The sequence below is a fragment of the Lonchura striata genome, chromosome 11 (genome assembly GCF_050655825.1).
Source record: "Lonchura striata isolate lonStrDom1 chromosome 11, ASM5065582v1, whole genome shotgun sequence".
Classification (NCBI taxonomy): domain Eukaryota; kingdom Metazoa; phylum Chordata; class Aves; order Passeriformes; family Estrildidae; genus Lonchura; species Lonchura striata.
In genome coordinates this window covers 9600701-9614009 of record NC_140713.1, presented here as the reverse complement: position 1 = coordinate 9614009, position 13309 = coordinate 9600701, and the positions used below count along the sequence as shown (strand labels likewise).

General features: G+C 39.0%; 1 long non-coding RNA gene across 3 annotated transcripts in view; it reads right to left on the bottom strand.

Annotated features, from left to right (window-relative positions):
- LOC116184058 (uncharacterized) overlaps window positions 1-13309 on the bottom strand; it is a 232749-nt gene that overhangs the window by 211890 nt on the left and 7550 nt on the right. The gene's annotated exons all lie outside the window — the stretch shown is intronic.

The window sequence follows — 13309 nt, the reverse complement described above, 5'->3', positions numbered from 1 at the left end:
TGTAAACAAATTGCTTGCATTTTGTTTAAACATCATCTAAAAATTATCAGCAAACCACCAGAAGTTGCTGAGATAAGGAGAGAAACTTCTCATTGATTGATCAGAATCTGGTATGTGTGTATACATCTCCACTGTAATGTGCAAAGATGAAACAAATAATTTATCTTTCTAGAATTTTTAACTGAAATAAATGCTAAGGTACTGAACATTAGAATGCAGTTTGATAAAACTGCCAATGCTAAGATCCCGTAAAACAGTGGTGAAAGAAGAATTTATTTGTAGGTAGATTTGCACAAGTGTACTGGTATGTAAAGATTTTAAGCTAAAAAAAATTAGAAACAAGATGTTAAAATCAGAAAATATTATAAGCTTAATCATTACAGAAGTTGAAACATGACAAAAACAGTCACAGTGAGGAAAAAAAAAAAAATCACTCAAATTAAAACCTTACTCCCAACTTGCCTTACACAAATAATCCCATTGATTTTAATGGGACTACATGAATAAATAAAACATGGAAGAGAACAGGATGAGCAGTGTCAGACCTATGACGGAATAAATTCAGAAACTCAGAGACCCTTTGCATAACATCCAGGCAACATTTTCATGTACAACTCAACTGGATACGACTACTTCAGGTACTTAAATGAATTTGTACCCAGCACATAACAGGAGAAAAGAATCTAAATCCTCTGTTCACCAAAGATAAAGGAAAAATATCCTTAAAACAAAACTGGGGTTTTTACATCAGATGAAAAGCATTTGTTAAACAAAGAGCTGAAGAAGTCTGCTATTCAAATGAAGCACTGTACTACAAAAACACAGCGAGACGAGCATTATTAGAGGCTTCACAGCAGATGGAAAAGCTACTTTGTTGTAGCCTAAAGATGTAAAACGCAATACCAGTCCCTAAGTGGCACTGGTACAACTGTGGAAATCACACAGCCAGATGAAGCACATAAATTTCCCCCATGAACAATTGTTTTCATTTCCCTCCCGCGCCGCCGGATCCCGCGGCCGCTGCGCGCCCCCGCGGCCGGGCGCGCGCGCGGGGCTGCGCGGGGCTCTGCTGCCACCGCCCGGCCGCGCCCGGCACCGCACCCGGCCCCGGCCCCGCGCCCGGCACCGCACCCGGCTCTGTGCCCGGCACCGGCCCCGCACCCGGCACCGGCCCGGCACCCGGCTCCGTGCCCGGCACCCGGCTCCGTGCCCGGCACCCGGCTCCGTGCCCGGCACCCGGCTCCGTGCCCGGCACCCGGCTCCGTGCCCGGCGCCGGCCCCGGCTCCGCACCCGGCACCGGCCCCGCACCCGGCACCGGCCCCGCACCCGGCACCGTGCCCGGCACCCGGCCCCGCGCCCGGCACCCGGCTCCGCGCCCGGCTCCGGCACCCGGCACCGGCCCCGCACCCGGCACCCGCCACCCGGCTCTGGCTCTGTGCCCCGGCACCGGCCCCGGCACCCGGCTCCGTGCCCGGCACCCGGCCCCGCACCTCGGCTCTGGCTCTGTGCCCCGGCCCCGGCGCCCGGCTCCCGGCACCCGCCCCGCACCCGGCACCCAGCACCGGCCCCGCACCCGGCTCCGTGCCCGGCACCGGCCTCGGCCCCGTGCCCCGGCACCGGCCTTGGCTCCGCACCCCGGCTCCGCGCCCCGGCACCCGCACCCCGGCTCCGGACCGGCCCCCGCGCCCTGGCATCCCGGCACCCGTGCCCCGGGACATTGCCAAATTCCCAATTTCCCGGCGCTGCCGGCAGCAACCGCAGCTAAAATCGGGCCCGGGTGCGCCTCCACACCCGCAAAGGGCTCTTCCCCCAGGTGCTGGCATCGCCGCCTGCTCGCCTGGAGTTGCCTTCAGCAACAGCTACAGGAGCTGCGCTCCACAAACCCATACAGCAACTCTCTGAAAACTAATAAATTTATGGAATAACTCTATTCAGTCCTCGCCCGGTATTGCCATATAAACAGAAAAGGTTTTGGTGCGGTTCATCTCGGCACGGTTTTGGATACCTGCCCAAAATTTCTACTCCTATAACCAATTGCTCAACAGTATTGTTAACTGTGTTAGCAAAAGGGGCGTTTAATAAAAAAAAAAAAAAAAAAACACGTGTTTTACCATCAGATAGAAGAGATTTGGTAAAAACAAAGAGCTAAAAACTGCTATTCAAATGAAGGTCAAGGTCAACTTTTGGACAATTAGTTTCATGTTACAAATATAATTTTATAATATTATAAGAATATTAGCTGGGTAGTTATTAGCATGAAACTCCATGAACAGGTTGTTTGGTTTTTTAATAGAAAAAGTTACCCGTTATTATTATGGTTTTTAAAAGGAAAATGCTGTAATAAATATAAAACCGTGTTGGGTGAAAACCAAAATATGAGCAGAATTTCAGAAATCTGAACATGTCTCCTATAATGCTTAGATGTTTCATCCACCCATTTTCTTGTTTAATAAAATACCTTACAATTCTCATTCATGTCCAAGACATACACCCTAGAAGTGGTCAAAGAAATGGCAGTGAGGTACCTCCAAGTAACTGAACAGGTCACAGATGTCCAATGCTCATTTATGTTTTTCATAAGAGCCCACTTGCAGCTCTTTGTCAATAACAAGGCAATGTTCTCATTTTTAGTTCATATGGATGACACAGACTCCTCAGCTTGGAATAACTGTTCCTGAGTCAGCAATAGAAATTTCCCTGTGTCCCCAAAATTGCGCAGGAAGCTCATCCTAGATAGTTACAGGAACATAAATGGAACATTAACACACAGTGCCATTGATATAGTATTGGACATTTTCATCTGTTTGGTCAGCTCATGGCACCATCTCTGGGACCTTCTCAAAACTTGGCAACTATGTCTTAAAAGAAACCCAAATCATGCATGTTACAAAGTTCCCAAACTTGCTTCTATGCCACTTTTTTAAACCTCAAGCTCACAGAATACATTGGGTATTTCTGGCAAGGTAGCCAACAAAAGGTGGAAGCAATCTCATGCACTCAAAATTCAAACAGAAGCAAGTAGAAGAGGCAGGAGTACACAGATTCTTGAAAAGTGAAAAAGATCTTCAATTAAGGTGATATTACAGGAAAAGTGAATGACAACACCTGAAGTTTTATCACAAAAACCTCACTGCCTATTACAGAGATGCCTATGTCCAAATTATTGCTCCTCCTGGGTTTGATGAACAAAGAAAACATCTTCAGAGGAGCTGTCAGAACTCTTGCTCCCCTCATCACGAAGGCACGAAGCAGAGACAGGAATCCCACTGCGCTGGCTCTGGGGGGTCTGTTCTAACACAATCACTGCAGACCAAGCTCTGCTCTGGCCTCTCTCCCCCCTCCCTTCCAGCCAGGCTGCCTGGAGAAGGGCTGGGGGATGGACTGCAGAGAAGGAGGTCAATTAGCAGCAGTCAATTAAGACTGTGGAGAAATGGGACATTTTGGACCATCCTCCCAGCCCGCTCAGGTGCTGAGCTACAGTGCACAGACTACAGGGGGTTCCTTTGGGCTTGTTCACTTCTGTCCTGCCTCCAGAGCTAACAATAAAAAAATTAAACAGGGCTTGCACGTAACAACAGTGAAAGCAGACAAATTCTAGATGTGAAACCCCAAGAGTTGAATTTTAGAAGAATTACCTAGTTTAGCTAAGAAGTAACTCACGTCAGGTCTCATGTTGCATGTTCTATTGAGTAAAGCTGCTCCTTGCTCATGAGTTTTGAAATGTGCTTCATCACCTGCACCTCCTCCTCACATCCCACCTCTTTCCTGTTCACCTCCCTGTCTCCCACCCTTTGCTCCCCTGGCCCAGCTGCCCAAGCTGGCAGTGCCAGCACAGAGCCCAGCCTAAAAATCCTGAAGCAGTTTATTAATTTAGCCATGCCCTCAACACCTCCCCTACAGCTGGGAACCAGCACCTACAGTGAAATTCCAAACTACAGTGTCAAACAGAAATATTTCAGAATTAGAAAATGAACTGACAATTTCAAAAATATTTATTCTGGAGGCAAGCAAAATGTGAGTGCCAATCTCTGTCCACATTGCTCTAAGACATCTGTAGTTACAGAAGTTCCTCTTCCCCCAGATCATAGTAATCAAAATGCTTTATTATCCTACCCATGTTCAGGATGTTTCATCTTCCCACTCTGTGGGTTTCACACAGTTTAGTTCACCAACTCCCCAGCTATTTCAGGTCTACCTACAAAAGGATTTCTATACATGTGAAAAGCATCACAATTTTACTGCACAGAAAAGCTCCCAGGGAAGCCTTGCTATTACACAAATAAAGGAAATTTTTTTTGAAAGAAAGATTTTTTTTTTTCTTTTAATGCTGTATGGACACATAAGATTTTTTTCTAGACCATATGATAAAAATGGAAACCATGAATAACCAGATATTAAGCAGCATATTATGGATCAGTTTGTATTGGCAAACCTGATACTGTTTATATCTTTTATATGCCTTATTTTACCAACATCATTTTCTCTTCATTAACAGTTCTTTATTAATTCTTAATATCATTTTGATATAATAAAAAAAACACTACTTACTCTGCCAAAGAAAATACTAAATACAGTGCTAATATGATACAATGGAAAATTGCTAAACAATAACATGGGTCTCTAAGAAAATTTGATATAGATTTCCTGTAGTTTTCCTGCACTATTTTCAACCCTTTTCACAAGGGATAGAGCAAAATGGCAATGAAAAGTGAATTTCCTGCTGTTACAGCTATTTTGGATGCTCATGCTTCTGTTCCTGTGGAGCCAGCTTGGATCAATTTCAAGAAAATAGCCTTTATCTATACTTTTGCACAGAAAACACATTTCAGTTTTCAGGCAATGCAATGTTTGTCTTTGGTCAGTATTTTAATCTGCAGAATAACATTGTTGTAGTTTCCATATAATTAAAGTATCCCATACTATCAGAGAAAGATTTACAAAGTAATTGAGGAAAATTATTTTTGCATTATATAAAACAGGTAGAGAAGTATCTAGTTCAGAATATTTAATAAGATTTATGCACTATACATAGACCTGTACATACATGTAGTAAAGTTTTACCTGCTGAAGGAGAAACTAAAAGTTTTCTGAAAATTAGTATTGTCGTGCCTGAAGATGTTTGCACCAATTTGTAGATCACCCAAAATCTTTGTAGCTGGTCAGGATTTGGAGCTGTTGCAGTTAATCCTAACCCAGCTACCAGGTGTGACAATAGAAGGCTACAGCCCACCCTTGTCAGCAGGAAGACAACAAAAGAAATCACTTCATTTGTTTTGGGACACAGACACCCAAGCAAATTAATGTGCAAAGCAGCAGCACACAAATTTACTTACTCCTCCTTCACTGGAGAGTTGGTAATAACTGATGGGCTGTAATCTCACAGCAAGAGTGTAAAGGCACATGTATATATTCGCACCAGAGTTTATCTCATCGCAGCTTGCATTTAAATATCCTTTATAAAAAATAACTAAAATCCAATAGACTTCAAGGGTGCAAGAGAAGACCCATTTCAGTTTGAAAAAATACCAGACAAGATACCAATGAAATTTAATTCAGCCACCTTTCACCCTGTTCACAGTCAGTCAAATCATACACCTTTTACTATTTCAGCTTTCTTGGATAAACATGGACAGGCATTATATAAACTGCACACTCTAAATAGACATTATCTGTTCTAAAACTAAACAAATCACTGTGTCTCTGCAAGAAGAAATGCTGTACAAGACTCATTAAATCAGAATTTGAGCTGATGATGGACAACAGCCTGGCCAGGTCCTTGTTGCAGTGCAAATAGAAATCTGAGGTGCAGCAGGACAGGCAAATCCCTGAATTAGAAGCCAGCATTTCCTGTCTCTTGGACTTGGATACACTCTACCAGAAGCCGTGCTCCTATTTTGGATTCCAACTCTCTGGAGCAGCAAAAGTGACTGCACAATGTGAGCACTGTTCTTAACTCCAGAGCTCAGAATTGTAACACTGAAACAGCAAAAAAACAACTGCTACAGCTCATTTTGCACAATTTCACACCAATTTCCAGATATTTAAAGGGACAAATGGTAGAAAGTATTTGCTTTTATCGCTTTTAGAAGGTAGACGTCCTTAATAAGGACTTCAAGTACCCAGTATAGCAGGTACAGCTTCTTCCCTATACACTCCATAAATCTGCTTCTTCAATATACAATTCAAAAAAGCCCCAAATTGCTATTGCTATCATGATAAACATTGGAAAGTTCTGCTTGACCTTTTATTAACATTTTTCTATACCAATATGGTTCTTGTGCTACAAGCACCCTAAGGAATTATGAAAAATACTTTTTTCTCTAGTTTAGCCCATGTGCACTTAATAGGCTCACAAATATAATACCATTATAAAAAAGAAAAACTGCCAACACTGCTAAAAAAATTGTCATAACACTAAATTATTATATAAATATAAAAGGAGTATGTCTGTAAAATATTCACTCAATGAACATCCCAAGGTGATGATTTTGCTATGTTGTTTTTATTCCTGGGAGATCCATAACACATTTGGATATGCCACATGTCACCACATGAATCAGGCAGTTAATGCATGTGCTTTTTAGAAGCAGAGATGTCTTCCCAATAGAATGTGCTATAAAAAAATGTTGAAATTCTGCTGCTTTGTCTGATAGGCATAATTTAATGTCTTGCTTATAATGCTGCATCTTAAGGAAAAATGTGCACTGTCCCATGTAGTTATTTACAATATATTACTAAATCTATGCAAATATATTTCCCTGAGCCTGGTATTATATAAGAAAGGTCAACAATGTTTGAAATATTTTGAAACACATTTCCAATATATTTTGTATATAGCACTAACGTACAATGTAAAAATATATATCTCAATATATTTTCAGATATTTCTATTCATTTTATCTTGCTGTAGATTATTGCAATAAATATGGGGGGGGGAGGTTTGCCTTAAGACTATAGAAATTGGCCTATCAAGCTATGGCTTTTCATTAAGAGTGCTAATTATACATTTGTTAGAAATGCGGCATTTAAATTGCCACATGACAGCACTATTTAACAAAATAAAATTGAATAGTAAGTACTCAATACCATTCAATAATAAACAGATACTCATTTAAGAAAAATTAAGGGGGGAACGTTTGCATTGTTTTCAATGCAATTTTGTTCACTGTTTCTTCCATTCACCTGTTTTTCCACTAACATTTAAACAAAAGATCCTGAAATACTATTTACTTGTCCCATTTTGGGTTAAATACTTGTCCCAGGGGACAAGAGTCTTTTGTGAAAACTCTGAACATTTGATCCCATTTACATATCCTCTTGTCATTTCTACCTTCACATCCAGATTAACATTAACAGGTTTTTTCCTACAAGTGAAACTGCATCAGTGATGAGCAGGTTATAAAAACTTGTGCGTCTCAGAAAGCAGGAGGAAGAAGTTAAAGAGAATATGAAGATTTTTTGGTTTTTCTGCTCATTAGGGCACATTAGGGACAGCATGTACTTTATCTGCAGAAGTATGGGGTTTTTAAAATTCAGGACTTACATGTTGAAATATTAAGTGGTGCTAGTATTCATACAACATCACTGAAATACTGCACTATTCCTGTGGTGCCCTAGCAAGTAACTGCCATATTTCTAAATTTTACATACCTGTGATTTTAAAATAAAGGTTCTGAAAATTAAACATAGTCAAGTTGTATATACTAAGGACATTTTCTACATCTTTAAGTGAATTCTGTATCATGTCATTTTAACAGAGAACCAAATGAATTCTGACATTAGTGGTCTTACAGACCACATATCTAAAGAGGATCCATATTTCAAGGCCAAAGGAATCTCCTTTTCTACCTATTCCAGTGTCACAACACTTCACCAAGCAATTCCCAGGCCACATCCAGCTGGCTGAATCACTTCAAGCAATGAAGAAAACCAGATAAAATCAGCCATCAAATGCTAAATACAGCACCTGGCTCCAGAGGTACCAAGCAAAGTGCAGCCACAGAGGAGGGACCCAGAATCATCCTCCAGCTGCTTGTACAGCCATACCCCATGGCCACATCCCAGTTCCATCCCTAAAAGATGGGCCAGACCAAGTTGAACTCACAGGGTCATATCTATGGGTGATTTAACTTTGTGTCCTGTGTCCAACCCTGGGTGTAAGGCACAGGTAAAACAGGGCCAGGATGAGATACTTCCCTCTCATCTTCTCCCAGTCAGAATTTCCTGTATATCTGCATTTCTACTGAAGCCCTCTACTGCCACTCTGTATCTTTTCCAAGTATTGCTAGGCATCTTTTGAAATATTTAAGGCATGTAATGTCATTACTCTGTTGATGCTTTCACTGTGTGCAGTGCTGGTTATTATTAGAATTCATATTTTAATTTCTAACATGTTTCAGCCATCTATGATGGGTTTTTACTCAACTGATTCGCATCAGTTCTTACCTACTTCATTTATTTTAATATTAACCATAATATTACTCCTTTTTATATTTCAACCTTGTGATAAATTCATTTCAAAAATTCATTGTATAGTTGATTTTTAATTCTAATTCCACTAAAGTGTAAGAAATGTTATTCTGAAAGTCTATTCAGGGCCATATTTTCCACAGAAATGTCCCTAACTTTTGTGATTGTGATGCAGTTTGCATTTGCAAATCAAATAACAGTGTGCATGTAATTATTTAATCAAAACTACATACACAGCCACTGGGTCCGGTAATATAATGGAGCTTAATCCTGTTTTCAGCATAGGTATTCCTCACATTGCCTGCAAGTCTCCCTGGTTTCCCCTTAACAAGCTCATGAGCACTTTGTTTTTCTTTTTCCATGCTTAGCGTGGGCTATACTGCCTGTGGATCTCCCACACTTTCATTCATCTGAATTAGACAGTAACACAATCCTTTGAATTGATAATATGCACATGAAGCTGTGTTTAGATCTAGGATAGTCCTGGTCAAAAATTGTGATTAAGTCCCACTGCATGTATAAACAGACCACAACTGTACAGAATGCTGATAAACAAAGTTAATGTTTAATACCATGACAAGCACTATCAATTCAGCATATTAACAAAAGAAAGCTCTCAAAAGTTAAAACATACTTTAAAAAAAAAAAACAACCAGAAACACTACAGCAGGAACAAGCTATGAATAATGCCTACAACTGGCAGGTTTTTTTATTAAATTGATTCTAGGAAAATATTTTGAATTGTGCCCATAATGTTTTCAAGTAAGAACAAGAACTTTATTCAAGACTGGGGCTATATTCTCAGCATTATCATTCTCTCGCATGTACATCTACACCACCACAAATCTCTGCAAGGCTCACTGCCTGCATATATCAAAGGCTGGAATTTTCTTTTGATGTCAAGGAGATCCTCTACCAACACTCTGGATCTCTCCACATTGTTCAGCTGATGCAACCAACACCGCCAGCCCCTCTGGAACTTCACCCACCCCTGTGGATGCACACACCACATGGGAGGGGTGTGTGATGCATTGAGATCACCTTCCAGAAAACATCTGGACCTCAGCTCCTGTGCCCCCAGGAAAGCTCTTTTGCCCTGATTCTCCCTGATATATCCTATTTCAGAAGGGTACAAAGGCACCCTGCTCCTTCCTCCTCCAGTACAAAACCATCCCCACCTATTCTGGCACTTTCACTCCTTTTCCTGTCTGTACAGGACGTACAAATTCTGCAAAGGTTCCAGAAGTCCTTTCAGCAAAGATATTCACCAAACCTAAACATCAGGAATTTCTGCAGAGGGCTTTAAGCAACATCATCCAAAGCAACATATTGCCTTCACATAGGAAAGGATAATTTTCATAATCTCAGAATAAATCTGCCAAATATGAACTTTATGTTGCACCGTTTCTTGGTGAAGGTATGGTGACCAGAATCTATTGGTATATTTAAATAGCAAGTCACTTTGATATTATACTTCAAAAGTAAACTAAATTAGTCAACTAATCTTGTTTATTTCCTAAATATTGTTAGTTTCTATCAGTCCGATGATTTTTCCAGACACTTACATAACAAGCATTAAAAAGATACATTTAGCAGCTACAACTGTTAACATAACAAAGGCTACAGAATCCAGAGGTTATTGCATTCTCCCAAAAGTACTTAAATAATAGCCTAAAATCTGAAGAATTACTTTAATACTTCAATAAAAATAACCCAATTCAAAACATTTTCAAGGAAACATAGCTCCTTGCTCTAGGCTACCGAATAATGGCTGAAAGAAAGTATATAGCTTGTCACTTCTGATTAGAGAACTGTGCCTCTGTGCTTTGAATGAGAGGCATGTCTGGTAATAGGAAGTGCAGATATTAAATTTAATAAAATAACGTGGAATACGATATATATATGAAACTTGACCAAGTATAGCACAAAATGTAACATACATTACCCTGCTCAGTCAACTACTGTGGCCTAGCATCTAATGACAGACTTAATTTCTATTTTCCAAGGAGAGTACTACAAAAATATAATTTTCAGATTATACAAATATTTTATCAGATGACACAAAAAATGTAACAAAAAATTGCCTTACATAGCTACATGAATACAGAACAGCAGCAGAAATTTGTTAGACTATGAAAGTTCAGACTTAAAATTCCACAGAAAGGCATTAGGTCTTGTAAATAATTAGTTACAAGGACCCTGATGATAATACATTACAGCATCATATGACCCACAGCATATTTCTTTCTTTTCAGGTTAAGAATTCACTCAGTTTGGGGGTTATTTGTTGGGTCATCTTTGGTTTGTTTTTTTAACACACAATCAGGATACAGCATTAACATATTTCTTAGGGAAAAGGAAATACTTTATCTCTGGTTTTGTCTTAATTCTGGTATTCCAATGCAAATCTTAATAGCTTTGTCTTTCAATATATTAACCCTCACCAGGTTTTTTCACAATTAAATAAGCTCCACACAGTATTTTCCATTTCCTTTCTAACATAGAACTATGCTACCTGTGATATGACACATAAGGGATTTTAAAACAATTCTAAGAGCTAATCCCAGTAAACCCAGAATTAAAGTTCTTGTTTTCATATTTCACTTTCAAAATATTTAGAACTTTGACAGATATGACATTATGTTTTCATTAAAACAGTTGATTTCAAAATGCTGCACTGTGCAAAAACACCATAAACAGTTTATGATGAACTGCCACACTCTTAATTAAAACAATAAATCCAGTGCACAATATTTGTGCAGCCTCTGGTTTGACCTTTGCCTCTTGCTATCCACTACCAAAGCTGCTGCCTCATTCTGTGCACCAGATGTAGAAGGTTTTAAACCATGATCTGAAAGGCAGTAAAGATAAAATAAGAGAAAATGTGCCATTACTCTTTGCAGTTATGATTAATTCAGTTCATATTTTACAATCTGGTTATGGAGTAAAACTGCAGACTTTACATCAAGCATTTGCCATTCAATATACCAAATGTATAAAAATGCCTGATACTTTAGAAAATGGCACAAAGCTAATTCACAACCACATGAAGGACAGAAATAGGAATAATAAAAAAAGGACAGTAATTAGCTATCCATCTAAAATAATGAAGCTATTTCAGCCACTTGGTCAGTCTTGGCAAGAAACACATCTGTTACAGCAAAACAAACTAATGCTCCCTTATCTCTCTACTCCTTGATTTTAGATTAAAATATCCTTTAAAACAATCAGGTCTGCTCCACAAAGAGAAACCAAAGGTTATTAATTACTATGACATGCTGTAATGATCACAGATTTGTTGTGTTTTCCTGGAAACAAAGTTGAATGCAGAAACAACTCCAAGACCAAAGTACAGGAAATGAGCTGGTATCCTTGAGTACAAGCTGGTGTAGGCAGAAATCTTGCAGACAAGAAGATAAATTTTAAAGTCCTCATTCTGAAAACACTTACAGATTTATCAGTTTGTTACTTTAATCCTCTAGTTTTGTATACAGTAAGGCCTCCAGGAGCAAACATCTGTTTGGTAGATTCAAACATGACTATTCATTGCATCCTTAATATTTCCCTTTTCTGTCAAAAGAAATCAATTGACCAACTAAAGCCAATATAGCTCATTCTCCCATTAATGGGAAATTGGCACAAATTATATTTCTGCCTTAGGATGAAAGGGAGAAAACACTCTATGTTGCCAAATTAAGAAATTCAGGATTTAAATGCAAGTGCATTCATGGCCTAAGTAGTGAAGATTTCCTTTCATAGAATCATTCCTCACATAGTATTCTACAGAAGGAGAATATTTTCTTTCCTAGTTCTTTCATTTGCCCACAGTCAGAAAGAAACATCTCTCCCAGAGACAGAGCAGTTAACAAGACACCAGGTGTTTGAGGGGCCAGGGCACTGCTCAGGAGTGGATTTTGAGTATTTCTTTTACTCCCCAATTTCATTTACAAATCAAGGGAAAAAATATAGGAACACACACAAAACTTTCTCCAGCTTTGTTTTCTTACACAATAGCCATTATACATTCAAAATCCAAGTGAGTTGCTGTAGAAAGCCATGTATCACTTTTCTGCACCATTCAAAAACAACACAAAAGCTCACATTCAATGCAGGAGTTCTGCGAGGACACAAAAGGAAACATATATATCTACTTTCCTTCCCAGTGAGAAAATAAATATTGAAAGGCAAGACATTATTTTTAAAAATCCACTTCCTTAAAAACTCTTATATCTGTGTTACTATTGGTAACTCTTGCTTGGATTAACTTTTTTTAGAAGGATACACAGAAAAATTGCATGATAATCACTCAGAACAAAAAACAAAACATGCCCAACATACAAAAAAATTTAAGTCCACAAAAACAGCTTCTGAGTACTTTAGGAAAAAAAAAAAGGGAAAAAAAAAAAAAAGAAAAAAAAAAAAACACCCAATGCAGTTAGGACAGATTTCAAAGTTTATGAAAAGGTATTTTAAAGTGAGAGATTTACTTGTTTTATTTGCACTATCAGAGATTCCACAGAAATTAATCTAAAAGATTTGTAGAATCTTTATAACATGAAGTAAGAAAAGAGTTTTAAAATTTTAAGATTTTAGTTTATCTTAACTAAATTATTCTTCCAGCAGCTATTCCAGATCATCAGTTTTGTATTTTTCCAATTTCTAAAGGGATGCTGAGGGATGAGATGATGCTTCTATAACATTTCAAATTGCTAGCTAATTTCTGTAAAGCATAAAACATTCTTACAGACTAAGTATGCAACAGGAAAATTTTTAAAGACATCCCTTTGTGGAATACATACTGATATTCCTCTTAAAAACAGCAACCAAGAAATGTTTGCA